The 14,687-nt window shown below is 47.3% G+C and overlaps 1 protein-coding gene across 7 annotated transcripts in view; it reads left to right on the top strand.

Annotated features, from left to right (window-relative positions):
* Positions 1 to 14,687, top strand: part of LOC140419399 (unconventional myosin-VI-like) — a 351,457-nt gene that overhangs the window by 90,324 nt on the left and 246,446 nt on the right. Inside the window, exon 1 of one of the 7 annotated variants that reach the window (XM_072503294.1) lies at positions 5,506 to 5,788. The exons of the other annotated variants lie outside the window; for them this stretch is intronic. The gene's annotated coding sequence lies outside the window, so the exon portion shown is untranslated. Of the gene's footprint in view, positions 1 to 5,505; positions 5,789 to 14,687 lie in introns of those variants that run through there. 7 annotated transcript variants of the gene reach the window in all.

The following is a 14,687-nucleotide window of genomic DNA, read 5'->3' as shown; positions in this document are numbered from 1 at the left end:
AATGACTCTGCCTCTCTTTTTTTTTCCTATCAGAAACTGCTCAAAATCTGTCATTTTTATGGCTGTCTGCGCAAATGTTGCCTTTTGTGGCTTGATATCACTCTTGTCTTGATAATACTCCTCTCCAGGGTCTTGGAATGGTTCAGTATGGCTACAGTTGTTGTGGTACTTTTGAGTTCCCTTTATGTTGCTCTTTCGGTAATAAATTGGTATATAATTAGCATTTATGTTTCAGTCCACCTTGACTTCTCTGCAGCCTATTTGGTCAATCATGCAGCCTATTTCTCCATTGTCGATCTTGATGGAATTGCCCTTAATAAGTTCCTCTTACCATTCTCATGTATTGCCAGATAATCGTGAATGGCTTCTCTTCCATTCCAGCCATTGCACGATTATCTCTGGAGTTTTGGGGCAGCACGGTGGCGCAGTGGTTAGCACTGCTGCCTCACGACGCTGAGATCCCAGGTTTGATCCTGGCTCTGGGTCACTGTCCGTGTGGAGTTTGCACTTTCTCCCCATGTTTGCGTGGGTTTCGCCCCCACAACCCAAAGATGTGCAGGTTAGGTGGATTGGCCACGCTTAATTGCCCCTTAAATTGGAGAAAATGATTTGGGTACTCTAAAATTTAAAAAAAAAACAAAAACAAAATCTCTGGAGTTTTGTAAGGATCTATCCTTGACCATCATCTATTCCTTAGCTACATTCTCTCTCTCGGTGACATAATCTACAGACCAAGGTCAGCTTCCGCATTGACCCCTCCACTGCCTTTGCGGTCAGACTGCTTATCGGTGAACCAATCTAGGATGAGCCTCCAGTTAACCATTTTGAAGAGTGAGCCATTGTCTTTGGTCCCTATCTCAAACACTATTTTAGTCTCTCTCAGACTTGGCCAATCTATTTGCAACCCCAGTGGCCTGTTTGACCTTGGGCTGAGTTTCTGACTCCATATCCTCTACATTACAAAGATTGTCTGCTTCTACCTCCGTAACATTGCCTTGTAACAGCTGCTGAAGCCCTTATCCATGTGTCCCATCCGTAAATTGGCATTTCCAATTGTACAGCATGCCCTCAGTACTTCACTGCAGCAGTGGCTACGATTAAGTTTGTGAATGTAGGGCAGCACGGTGGCGCAGTGGTTAGCACTCTGCCTCACGGCACCGAGGTCCCAGGTTCGGTCCCGGCCTCTGGGTCACTGTCCGTGTGGAGTTTGCACATTCTCCCCGTGTTTGCGTGGGTTTTGCCCCCACAAAGTAAAGATGTGCAGAGTAGTTGGATTGGCCACGCTAAATTGCCCCTTAATTGGAAAAAATGAATTGGGTACTTTAAATTTATATTAAAAAAAAGTTTGTATATGTGACTTGAAATGACATAGTCAAGAGTGCTACGACTGAGCCAGGTCTGTCAAAACATTGAATTAATATTTTAAGTTTTCCTTTTGTTTTCATCTCAATGGTAGGGAGTGGACATTTTTTGCCCTTTTGTTCCATGTGGCCAAATACAGAATGAACTGCATCTGACTCTTTCATTAACGATTCTCTATTCTAATATTTAAATGAAGGATACCAAACTGTACAAACATGAATTCTCTTCTCTCCCCACCCCACCCCCAGCTTGCCACACCAGCTTTTGTTAATAATCTGAATAAGTGAAACTGTTACTTTGTGTTGAATTGAGAGTAATGTTTTGATATAATCTTTTTAATAATCTTTATTGTCACAAGTAGGCTTACATTAACACTGCAATGAAGTTACTGTGAAAATCCCCTCGTCTCCACACTCCGGCGCCTGTTCCGGTACACCGAGAGATAAAATTCTGAATATCCAAATTCCCTAACAGCACGTCTTTCGGGACTTGTGGTAGGAAACCGGAGCACTCGGAGGAAACGCACGCAGACACAGGGAGAACGTGCAGACTCCGTACAGACAGTGACCCACGCCAGGAATCGAACCTGGGATCCTGGTGAAGCAACCTACTGTGCTACCGTGCTGCCCACTGGGATTTAGATTTACATCGAACCTGCCCAAGCACTCCCGCAAATAATTCTTGCAGTTAACAGAGGTGATTTAGACCGTGTTGATTTGGACCAAATTGATTTCGTTCTCATCTGAGTTTAGCTTTGCCAGCCTTCTGAAACAGTAAACACTAATGAGTGTACAAAAATGGATCACTGAAACAGGTTTAGGTGTTTGACGCTGGTTTTCTATAATCCATGTTCTCGTATCTTAATTAGCCCCACAACATACACTGATTAGTTGGGTGAAGTCTATATCATTTTTCATATACCTATTTAGCATTGCACTAAAACTCTACCCAATGATGCCATGTAACTTAAATAATGGAATAAAAGTGCTGGCTACTCAGAATAGCTTTGAACATGGGGAAATTGTGCTAAAATTAATAGGTGCATGGGATTTATTGAAGAATAAAACAAATTGGAAATCCACATTTATGAACTCCTTCCTATATAAGTATTGGTATTATGTTTCTCATCTTTTGCATGATCACATACACTCTTGCTCACATTCTCACTCACATTGATCACTCAATCACAGCCTTCTAAATGGCATACAATTTAAGATATATATAGACACGTTTAACACTTTTATAGGTTGGAATTATGATTAATCCATTTTCATTCTGATCATTCCCCATTTTCTTTATTCTTTTAAAAAAATAAAAAAATATATTTATTCAAGTTTTTAAACAAATTTTCAACAAAACACCCCCCCCCCCCCAACAAAAAGAAAGCAACAAGAACACAAGTAGAAATTATACATTGGATTTCCACCATATACAGTAACCACCCATGTAACAGTAAAAAGCACAAATAGGAAAAAAAACACCTTAACCCAAACACCACCCCAAGAGAACCCCCCCCCCCCCCCCCGGGCTGCTGCTGCTGCTGACCTCCTCCTAACGCTCCGCGAGATAGTCTAGGAACGGTTGCCACCGCCTGAGGAACCCCTGCACAGACCCTCGCAAGGCAAACTTAATCCTCTCCAGCTTGATGAACCCTGCCATGTCATTGATCCAAGCTTCCACACTAGGGGGCTTCGCATCCTTCCATAGTAGCAAAATCCTCCGCCGGGCTACCAGGGACGCAAAGGCCAGAATACCAGCCTCTTTCACCTCCTGCACTCCCAGCTCGCCCGATACCCCAAATAATGCTAATCCCCAGCTTGACTCGGGCATTCACTACCTTGGACATAGTCCTCGCAAAACCCCTCCAAAACCCATCTAGTGCCGGGCACGACCAGAACATATGGACGTGCTTTGCCGGGCTCCCCGAGCACCTCCCACATCTGTCCTCCACTCCAAAGAACCTACTCAACCTCGCCCCTGTCATATGCTACTCGCCCCCCCCCCCCCCCTCCTGCCGACTAGCCATCTCTCTTTCTAGGCCAGACATGTGCCCGCGCCTCCCGCACCCTCCAGTCCCTCAGGCGGCAGACCCCCGCCCCGACCACCTCTCCTACTTCCAGCTCCCCTTTGGCCAATGCAGCAGCAACTCAGTCCCCCCCCCCCCCCCCCTGCTAGATCCTCATCTAGCCATTTTGCTCCCCCATGACACTCCCATAAGTCAGCTGACTTCTGCTGACCCCGGCCTCTCCCGCCATTCCATCGACCCCCCAGTGTGAGAATCCCCCCCCATGCCTTGGCAGTCTGTGTGCGCTCCTCTCCAGCACTGCCCCCGCCGCGGCCCCGCCCCATCCTCCCCTAGCGCGGGAAAAAGCCTACGCTTTCTGGCTGAGCCGGCCCTGCCCCCTCTGGCTCAGTTCCTTTTGGCGGCCTTACCCCAACTCTCCATTCCCGGGCGTCCACCCCCCCCCTCTTCCTCCGTGGGGCCCTGCCCCTCCAACACCGATGCCCACACTCTCCCACAGCCCCCACATCAAATCCATTCACCCATCCCCACCCAGCACCGAAGCAAAAAGAACATTCCCCACACTCAGTAAACGCAATAAACATCCACCCACGACAAACCCTCAGTTTGAGTCCAACTTTTCAGTCTGGATAAAGGTCCATGCCTCATCATGCGTTTCAAAATAGTGGTGCCGATCTTGGTAGGTGACCCACAATCGCGCTGGCTGCATCATCCCGAACTTCACCCCCTTCCAATGGAGAACCGCCGTAGCCCGGTTAAAACCAGCCCTCTTCTTAGCCACCTCCGCACTCCAGTCCTGGTAAATACTGATCTCCGTGTTCTCCCACCTGCTGCTCCGTTCTTTTTTGGCCCATCTCAGGACACACTCTCTGTCCATAAAGCGGTGGAACCTCACCACTACAGCCCTTGGCGGCTCGTTGGCTTTGGGTCTCCTTGCCAGGACCCGATGAGCCCCATCCAGCTCCAGGGGCCTCTGGAAAGCTCCCGCGCCCATCAGCGAATTGAGTATCGTGCTCATATATGCCCCGGCATCGGACCCCTCCACTCCTTCAGGGAGACCCAGAACCCGAAGATTCTTACTTCTCGACCTATTCTCCAGGTCCTCAAATTTTTCCTGCCACCTCTTGTGCAGCGCCTCGTGCGCCTCCACCTTCACCAGACCCAAGACCTCGTCCTCATTCTCCGAGGCTTTTTGCCGCACCTCCCGGATCGCCACCCCTTGGGCCTTCTGGGTCTCCACAAGCTTCTCAATCGCCACCTTCATTGGCGCCTGCATTTCTGTCTTCAGCTCCGCAAAGCAGCGTTTAAGGAATTCCTGCGACCACTGCGCCACTGTTGGGTCTCCACCCACCACCATCTTGCTTTTCCTCCCTCGCACTTTCCGCTGCACCAGGATCACTTTTTTAACTGCTCCACTCCTGGTCCAATCCATATAATGTCGGGGGAACCTTGCTGTCATCTTCCCACACTGGAAGCCGTCGAACAATTGCCGTTGGGGCCCCTGTGAAGAGCCCAAAAGTCCGTTTCCGGCGGGAGCTGCCGAACGTGCGACCTACCTAGGCATAGCCGCAACCGGAAGTCCGTTCCCCATTTTCTTCTATACTTGGAGAAGGGGGTGGAGCAGTTTATGGTTGCCAAGTCAAGCAGTTGATTGACTTGACCTTTTCAAAATGTAGCCAAGTATAATTGAGTCCTACTTTCTAAAACCACACAAGTAAAATAAAATGGTCCTTGACAAAATATTCTGGAAGCTTAGCATGAACTGAGTAATTAACAATGCTGCCGGAGCCAATTGAACAAACTGGATGCAATACAAACTGTTTATCTCGGGTAGGGGAGGTTTAAAGATAATGCTGAATTTCTTGTGTCTTACAACTACGGCTCATAAAGTCTTAATCCTCAAATTACTCAATTGTCACTGTAGTATTCACAGTGGTAACTTGATAAATGTTAAGTTATTAGCCAAAGTATTCAAAATGACAGTGAACCTGTCAAAGCAAGACTGAGAGAAGACCTTTCAATGACGTAATGGGATAGCTGGCCTGAAATCTGAGCCGTCACTAATTGCTGTGCAGTTCTCAAAGGGCGAAAGGGTGTGGAATATTTTTCCACTTTGCTCCCGTAACCAGGAAGCACTGCAGCCTGAGCAGAGGTTTGCTCTCCTGGCTTCCTGAATGATTCCCTCTTTGGAACGGCTTTGATTCAGCAGTAGGTTGGGGACCTTGCGGTCATTAGGAATTGGATTGAAGCCAGCTGACTGTGGAAATTCAACAACCTTTTGTGAGAGAGAGAGAGAGAGAGAGAGAAAAGGACTTCAACATGCTGTATCTCCATTGCATCGTTATCCAGATTCCAGGAGTGAACAAACGGCGTACTAACGCCCAGCTGCACCCAGATTGTTAGGTAAATGGCTTTTTAAAAAACTTTTTAAAAAAGAAAGCAAGACCTTTAAAGTACAAAGAAATGCTGTAACTGCTTCTTGAAACCTGGGATGAAAGCCAAGTGTTAGCAATTGAGAGTTGGTTGACCATTCAGTAGTTGAAGTGCTAAGATTGTGGGTGTGATAGTATCTGATTGGATCCTAGTTGAACTCCACGCCTTATTTTATCAGACAAATAACCTGTTTCCAAAATATGTTTTCAAAGTTATGTATAAGGCCAAGGATTTAATTTGTTCAGGTTCGCAAGTGATATAAGGGTGTCAAATCTGTGCAAATTACTTACTATTGTAGAAATACGTTATTGTCTAATTTCAGCTTTGAAGGCCCAGGATTTGTGGGTGTTTAATTGGTTTGGTCGGGGTAACTCATTTTCCATTAGGTGTTCAATAAGTGTTTTTGACAAAGTAGATAAGGATTAAATGTTTTATCAAGCAAGAAGGTCAGTAACCAGAGGCTCCCGATCTAGTTGGCAAAAGAATTGGAGGAGGAGGGATGGGGGAAATGTTTGTATGTATTGAGTTATGATCAGGAATGCTCTATTTGAAAGGTTGGTGGGAGCAGATACAGTAGAGAATTGGCTGTGTATGTTTTTGAAAGAAAGCATTTTGAGGGCTTTGTGGAAGAAGCAGGTAAGTGTGAATAACTAGAAAGCTCTTTAAAACAAATGCTTTGTGCTGTATATGATCGCAGCACACTGCGGCCTCAAACAGCAAAATATCCACCATATCAGACTTTGTCAGACCTTTCATTAACAGTTGGAAATGGGTAATTAATGCTGACCTTGCCAGTCAACCCCACATCCCATAAAATAATTTAGAAAATGATTGTGCTGTTAACCACTTCCACTCCTGTATAAAATAAACTGTGGAAATCTACTTCCATCCTGTTTCTTTAGCCCTTTGAAAGGCTTGTTTATTTTAAAAATAAAGCAGCAGAGCTGTTAAACTCATTGACAGAATTTCTGCAATTTTGCAAGTTATGTTGATACCTCAATAATAGATGCATTTTACCGTACCTGGCATTTGCAGAAAAAAAATGAACATTTTCCTTTTACAAATTGGCCCCATGATAATTAAATCTGTTTCTGTAAACTAAATGCCTGCTCAGATGGAAAAGAACTGATGCTAACTGGGCCAGACTGGTATCATCAAACAGATGACATTTTCTCAGGCTCTTGCCATGTGACTTACCTTATTATTGTCCGTATGTTTAACCAGCACGGTTCTGTTTGAAGTTTCTAATTACTCTCCAACTTTTCACTTTGTTTGATCATACCTTTTCCCCACTTGGTTGCTTTTTGATCTTTATATGCTTGTCAACCAGCTCACTTTGAACACGGAAGTGTTGGGGCCACCAACAATCACAACATTGCATTGTGTCCTGATGCGCCCCTCCCTTCACCATAGCAATGGTGTCATGCAGTAACACTTGTCATTAATTTGTTACAGTAAGAAGTCTTCCAATACCAGGTTGAAGTCCAACAGATTTGTTTGGAATCACTAGCTTTCGGAGCGCAGCTCCTTCATCAGGTGATGATCCATTGATTCATCATCTATTCACCTGATGAAGGAGCTGTGCTCCGAAAGCTAGTGATTCCAAACAAACCTGTTGGTCTTTAACCTGGTGTTGTAAGACTTTTTTTTAATCAATATTTTATTGAAAATTTTTGGTCAACCAACACAGTACATTGTGCATCCTTTACACAATATTATAACAACACAAATAACAATGACCTATTTTATAAACAAAAAATGAATAAATAATAAATAACAAAAATGAAAACTAACCCTAATTGGCAACTGCCTTATCACAAGTGACACTCTCCAAAAATATAATTTAACAGTCCAATATATAATTATCTGTCGCAACGACCTATACATATTATACAGTGTATATTAACAACCCTGAGAGTCCTTCTGGTCCCCCCCCCCCCCCCCGATCCTGGGCTGCTGCTGCTGCCTTTTTTCCATTCCATCTATCTTTCTGCGAGGTATTCGACGAACGGTTGCCACCGCCTGGTGAACCCTTGAGCCGACCCCCTTAGAACGAACTTAATCCGCTCTAGCTTTATAAACCCTGACATGTCATTTATCCAGGTCTCCACCCCCGGGGGCTTGGCTTCCTTCCACATTAACAATATCCTGCGCCGGGCTACTAGGGACGCAAAGGCCAAAACATCGGCCTCTCTCGCCTCCTGCACTCCCGGGTCTTGTGCAACCCCAAATATAGCCAACCCCCAGCTTGGTTCGACCCGGACCCCCACTACTTTTGAAAGCACCTTTGTCACCCCCATCCAAAACCCTTGTAGTGCCGGGCATGACCAAAACATATGGGTATGATTCGCTGGGCTTCTCGAGCACCTCGCACACCTATCCGCCACCCCAAAAAATTTACTGAGCCGTGCTCCAGTCATATGTGCCCTGTGTAATACCTTAAACTGAATCAGGCTTAGCCTGGCACACGAGGACGACGAGTTTACCCTGCTTAGGGCATCTGCCCACAGCCCCTCCTCGATCTCCTCCCCCAGCTCTTCTTCCCATTTCCCTTTTAGTTCATCTACCATAGTCTCCCCTTCGTCCCTCATTTCCCTATATATATCTGACACCTTACCATCCCCCACCCATGTCTTTGAGATCACTCTGTCCTGCACCTCTTGTGTCGGGAGCTGCGGGAATTCCCTCACCTGTTGCCTCGCAAAAGCCCTCAGTTGCATATACCTGAATGCATTCCCTTGGGGCAACCCATATTTCTCGGTCAGCGCTCCCAGACTTGCGAACTTCCCATCCACAAACAGATCTTTCAGTTGCGTTATTCCTGCTCTTTGCCACATTCCATATCCCTCATCCATTCCCCCCGGGGCAAACCTATGGTTGTTTCTTATCGGGGACCCCCCCCAAGGCTCCAGTCTTTCCCCTATGCCGTCTCCACTGTCCCCAAATCTTCAGTGTAGCCACCACCACCGGGCTTGTGGTGTAGTTCCTCGGTGAGAACGGCAATGGGGCTGTCACCATAGCCTGTAGGCTAGTCCCCCTACAGGACGCCCTGTCTAATCTCTTCCACGCCGCTCCCTCCTCCTCTCCCATCCACTTACTCACCATTGAAATATTAGCGGCCCAATAATACTCACTTAGGCTCGGTAGTGCCAGCCCCCCCCTATCCCTGCTACGCTGTAAGAATCCCTTCCTCACTCTCGGGGTCTTCCCGGCCCACACAAAACCCATGATGCTCTTTTCAATCCTTTTTTAAAAAAAAAGCCTTCGTGATCACCACCGGGAGGCACTGAAACACAAAGAGGAATCTCGGGAGGACCACCATCTTAACCCCCTGCACCCTCCCTGCCAGTGACAGGGATACCATATCCCATCTCTTGAAATCCTCCTCCATTTGTTCCACCAACCGCGTTAAATTTAACCTATGCAATGTGCCCCAATTCTTGGCTATCTGGATCCCCAGGTAACGAAAGTCCCTTGTTACCTTCTTCAACGGTAGGTCCTCTATTTCTCTACTCTGCTCCCCTGGATGCACCACAAACAACTCACTTTTCCCCATGTTCAATTTATACCCTGAAAAATCCCCAAACTCCCCAAGTATCCGCATTATTTCTGGCATCCCCTCCGCCGGGTCTGCCACGTATAGTAGCAAATCGTCCGCATACAAAGATACCCGGTGTTCTTCTCCTCCTCTAAGTACTCCCCTCCACTTCTTGGAACCCCTCAACGCTATCGCCAGGGGCTCAATCGCCAGTGCAAACAATAATGGGGACAGAGGGCATCCCTGCCTTGTCCCTCTATGGAGCCGAAAATATGCAGATCCCCGTCCATTCGTGTCCACGCTCGCCATCGGGGCCCTATACAAAAGCTGCACCCATCTAACATACCCCTCTCCAAAACCAAATCTCCTCAACACCTCCCACAAATAATCCCACTCCACTCTATCAAATGCTTTCTCGGCATCCATCGCCACTACTATCTCCGTTTCCTCCTCTGGTGGGGCCATCATCATTACCCCTAACAGCCTCCGTATATTCGTGTTCAGCTGTCTCCCCTTCACAAACCCAGTTTGGTCCTCGTGGACCACCTCCGGGACACATTCCTCTATTCTCATTGCCATTACCTTGGCCAGGATCTTGGCATCTACATTTAGGAGGGAAATAGGTCTATAGGACCCGCATTGTAGCGGGTTCTTTTCATAGATAGAACATAGAACATAGAACAATACAGCGCAGTACAGGCCCTTCGGCCCACGATGTTGCACCGAAACAAAAGCCATCTAACCTACACTATGCCATTATCATCCATATGTTTATCCAATAAACTTTTAAATGCCCTCAATGTTGGCGAGTTCACTACTGTAGCAGGTAGGGCATTCCACGGCCTCACTACTCTTTGCGTAAAGAACCTACCTCTGACCTCTGTCCTATATCTATTACCCCTCAGTTTAAAGTTATGTCCCCTCGTGCCAGCCATATCCATCCGCGGGAGAAGGCTCTCACTGTCCACCCTATCCAACCCCCTGATCATTTTGTATGCCTCTATTAAGTCTCCTCTTAACCTTCTTCTCTCCAACGAAAACAACCTCAAGTCCGTCAGCCTTTCCTCATAAGATTTTCCCTCCATACCAGGCAACATCCTGGTAAATCTCCTCTGCACCCGCTCCAAAGCCTCCACGTCCTTCCTATAATGCGGTGACCAGAACTGTACGCAATACTCCAAATGCGGCCGGACCAGAGTTCTGTACAGCTGCAACATGACCTCCCGACTCCGGAACTCAATCCCTCTACCAATAAAGGCCAACACTCCATAGGCCTTCTTCACAACCCTATCAACCTGGGTGGCAACTTTCAGGGATCTATGTACATGGACACCTAGATCCCTCTGCTCATCCACACTTTCAAGAACTTTACCATTAGCCAAATATTCCGCATTCCTGTTATTCCTTCCAAAGTGAATCACCTCACACTTCTCTACATTGAACTCCATTTGCCACCTCTCAGCCCAGCTCTGCAGCTTATCTATATCCCTCTGTAACCTGCTACATCCTTCCACACTATCGACAACACCACCGACTTTAGTATCGTCTGCAAATTTACTCACCCACCCTTCTGCGCCTTCCTCTAGGTCATTGATAAAAATGACAAACAGCAACGGCCCCAGAACAGATCCTTGTGGTACTCCACTTGTGACTGTACTCCATTCTGAACATTTCCCATCAACCACCACCCTCTGTCTTCTTTCAGCTAGCCAATTTCTGATCCACATCTCTAAATCACCCTCAATCCCCAGCCTCCGTATTTTTTGCAATAGCCTACCGTGGGGAACCTTATCAAACGCTTTGCTGAAATCCATATACACCACATCAACTGCTCTACCCTCGTCTACCTGTTCAGTCACCTTCTCAAAGAACTCAATAAGGTTTGTGAGGCATGACCTACCCTTCACAAAGCCATGCTGACTATCCCTGATCATATTATTCCTATCTAGATGATTATAAATCTTGTCCCTTATAATCCCCTCCAAGACTTTACCCACTACAGACGTGAGGCTCACCGGTCTATAGTTGCCGGGGTTGCCTCTGCTCCCCTTTTTGAACAAAGGGACCACATTTGCTGTCCTCCAGTCCTCTGGCACTATTCCTGTAGCCAATGATGACATAAAAATCAAAGCCAAAGGTCCAGCAATCTCTTCCCTGGCCTCCCATAGAATCCTAGGATAAATCCCATCAGGTCCCGGGGACTTATCTATTTTCAGCCTGTCCAGAATTGCCAACACCTCTTCCCTACGTACCTCAATGCCATCTATTCTATTAGCCTGGGGCTCAGCATTCTCCTCCACAACATTATCTTTTTCCTGAGTGAATACTGACGAAAAATATTCATTTAGTATCTCGCCTATCTCTTCAGACTCCACACACAATTTCCCATCCCTGTCCTTGACTGGTCCTACTCTTTCCCTAGTCATTCGCTTATTCCTGACATACCTATAGAAAGCTTTTGGGTTTTCCTTGATCCTTCCTGCCAAATACTTCTCATGTCCCCTCCTTGCTCGTCTTAGCTCTCTCTTTAGATCCTTCCTCGCTACCTTGTAACTATCCATCGCCCCAACCGAAACTTCACACTTCATCTTCACATAGGCCTTCTTCTTCCTCTTAACAAGAGATTCCACTTCCTTGGTAAACCACGGTTCCCTCGCTCGACGCCTTCCTCCCTGTCTGACCGGTCCATACTTATCAAGAACACGCAGTAGCTGATCCTTGAACAAGCCCCACTTATCCAGTGTGCCCAACACTTGCAGCCTACTTCTCCACCTTATCCCCCCCAAGTCACGTCTAATGGCATCATAATTGCCCTTCCCCCAGCTATAACTCTTGCCCTGCGGTGTATACTTATCCCTTTCCATCATTAACGTAAACGTCACCGAATTGTGGTCACTGTCCCCAAAGTGCTCTCCTACCTCCAAATCCAACACCTGGCCTGGTTCATTACCCAAAACCAAATCCAACGTGGCCTCGCCTCTTGTTGGCCTGTCAACATATTGTTTCAGAAAACCCTCCTGCACACACTGTACAAAAAACGACCCATCTATTGTACTCGAACTATATATTTTCCAGTCAATATTTGGAAAGTTAAAGTCTCCCATAATAACTACCCTGTTACTTTCGCTCATATCCAGAATCATCTTCGCCATCCTTTCCTCTACATCCCTCGAACTATTAGGAGGCCTATAAAAAACTCCCAACAGGGTGACCTCTCCTTTCCTGTTTCCAACTTCAGCCAATACTACCTCGGAAGAAGAGTCCCCATCTAGCATCCTCTCCGCCACCGTAATACCGCTCTTGACTAGCAGCGCCACACCTCCCCCTCTTTTGCCTCCTTCTCTGAGCTTACTAAAACACCTAAACCCCGGAACCTGCAACATCCATTCCTGTCCCTGCTCTATCCATGTCTCCGAAATGGCCACAACATCGAAGTCCCAGGTACCAACCCACGCTGCCAGTTCCCCTACCTTGTTTCGTATACTCCTGGCATTGAAGTAGACACACTTCAAACCACCTACCTGAACGTTGGCCCCCTCCTGCGACGTCAAATCTGTGCTCCTGACCTCTATACTCTCATTCTCCCTTACCCTAAAACTACAATCCAGGTTCCCATGCCCCTGCTGCATTAGTTTAAACCCCCCCAAAGAGCACTAACAAATCTCCCCCCCAGGATATTTGTGCCCCTCAGGTTCAGATGTAGACCATCCTGTCTGTAGAGGTCCCACCTTCCCCAGAAAGAGCCCCAGTTATCCAAAAATCTGAAACCCTCCCGCCTGCACCATCCCTGTAGCCACGTGTTTAAATGCTCTCTCTCCCTATTCCTCATCTCACTATCACGTGGCACGGGCAACAACCCAGAGATAACAACTCTGTTTGTTCTAGTTCTGAGCTTCCATCCTAGCTCCCTGAAAGCCTGCCTGACATCCTTGTCCCCTTTCCTACCTATGTCGTTGGTGCCAATGTGGAGCACGACTTGGGGCTGCTCCCCCTCCCCCCTAAGGACCCGGAAAACACGATCCGAGACATCACGTACCCTTGCACCTGGGAGGCAACATACCAAACGTGAGTCTCTCACGCTCCCACAAAATCTCCTATCTGTGCCCCTGACTATAGAGTCCCCAATTACTAATGCTCTGCTCCTCTCCCCCCTTCCCTTCTGAGCAACAGGGACAGACTCCGTGCCAGAGGCCCGTACCCCATGGCTTACCCCTGGTAAGTCCCCCCCCCCACAAGTATCCAAAGCGGTATACTTGTTTCTCAGGGGAACGACCGCAGGGGATCCCTGCACTGACTGTTTTTTCCCAGTCCCTCTTACAGTTACCCACCTATCTCCAATCTTTGGTGTAACTAATTCCCTGAAGCTGCTATCTATGACCCCTTCTGCCTCCCGAATGATCCGAAGTTCTTCCAACTCCAGCTCCAGTTCCCTAACTCGGTCTTGGAGGAGCTGGAGATGGCAGCACTTCCTGCAGGTAAAATCAGCAGGGACACTAACTGCATCCCTCACCTCAAACATCCTGCAGGAGGAACATTGCACTCCCTTCCCTGCCATTCCTCTAACTTTCTACCAAGATCTGGCTAACAACTAAATTAAATTTTTATAAAAAATAATAATAATATAATAAAAATATGGTACTTACCTCAGACCAATGGGTTTTATTATTAGGTTAGAGGAGGAGGGTGGGTGGGAGACACTACACGTGTAGTGTCTCGGGTTTCCTCTCCACCAGAATTTATTGGGGAGGGTCTTCCCAGACGTCCGCGGGTCGACTTCCTGATCCCGCCTAAAAAAACTAATTTAAAAAAAAAAAAGAAAAATTCTCAGCTCCTGCTGAAATTGACTAACCAGCCAGCTCCACTCCCGCCGAAATCGACTGGCCTGCCCCTGCAAAGAGAAGTGCTTTTAAAGGTTGACTTACCTCCCAGCACCCTCCTTCCGCAATGCTCCCGCTGAAACTGACTAACCAGCTGCTCTCACGCCGCCGAAATCGACTGGCCTGCCCCTGCAAAGAGAAGTGCTTTTAAAGGTTGACTTACCTCCCAGCAACCTCCTTCCGCAATGCTCCCGCTGAAACTGACTCACCAGCTGCTCTCACGCCGCCGAAATCGACTGGCCTGCCCCTGCAAAGAGAAGTGCTTTTAAAGGTTGACTTACCTCCCAGCAACCTCCTTCCGCAATGCTCCCGCTGAAACTGACTCACCAGCTGCTCTCACGCCGCCGAAATCGACTGGCCTGCCCCTGCAAAGAGAAGTGCTTTTAAAGGTTGACTTACCTCCCAGCAACCTCCTTCCGCAATGCTCCCGCTGAAACTGACTAACCAGCTGCTC

Source organism: Scyliorhinus torazame, chromosome 1 (assembly GCF_047496885.1).
Source record: "Scyliorhinus torazame isolate Kashiwa2021f chromosome 1, sScyTor2.1, whole genome shotgun sequence".
Taxonomy (NCBI): Eukaryota; Metazoa; Chordata; class Chondrichthyes; order Carcharhiniformes; family Scyliorhinidae; genus Scyliorhinus; species Scyliorhinus torazame.
Note: the sequence above shows the minus strand (reverse complement) of the source record. Positions and strands in the feature narration are given on the sequence as shown.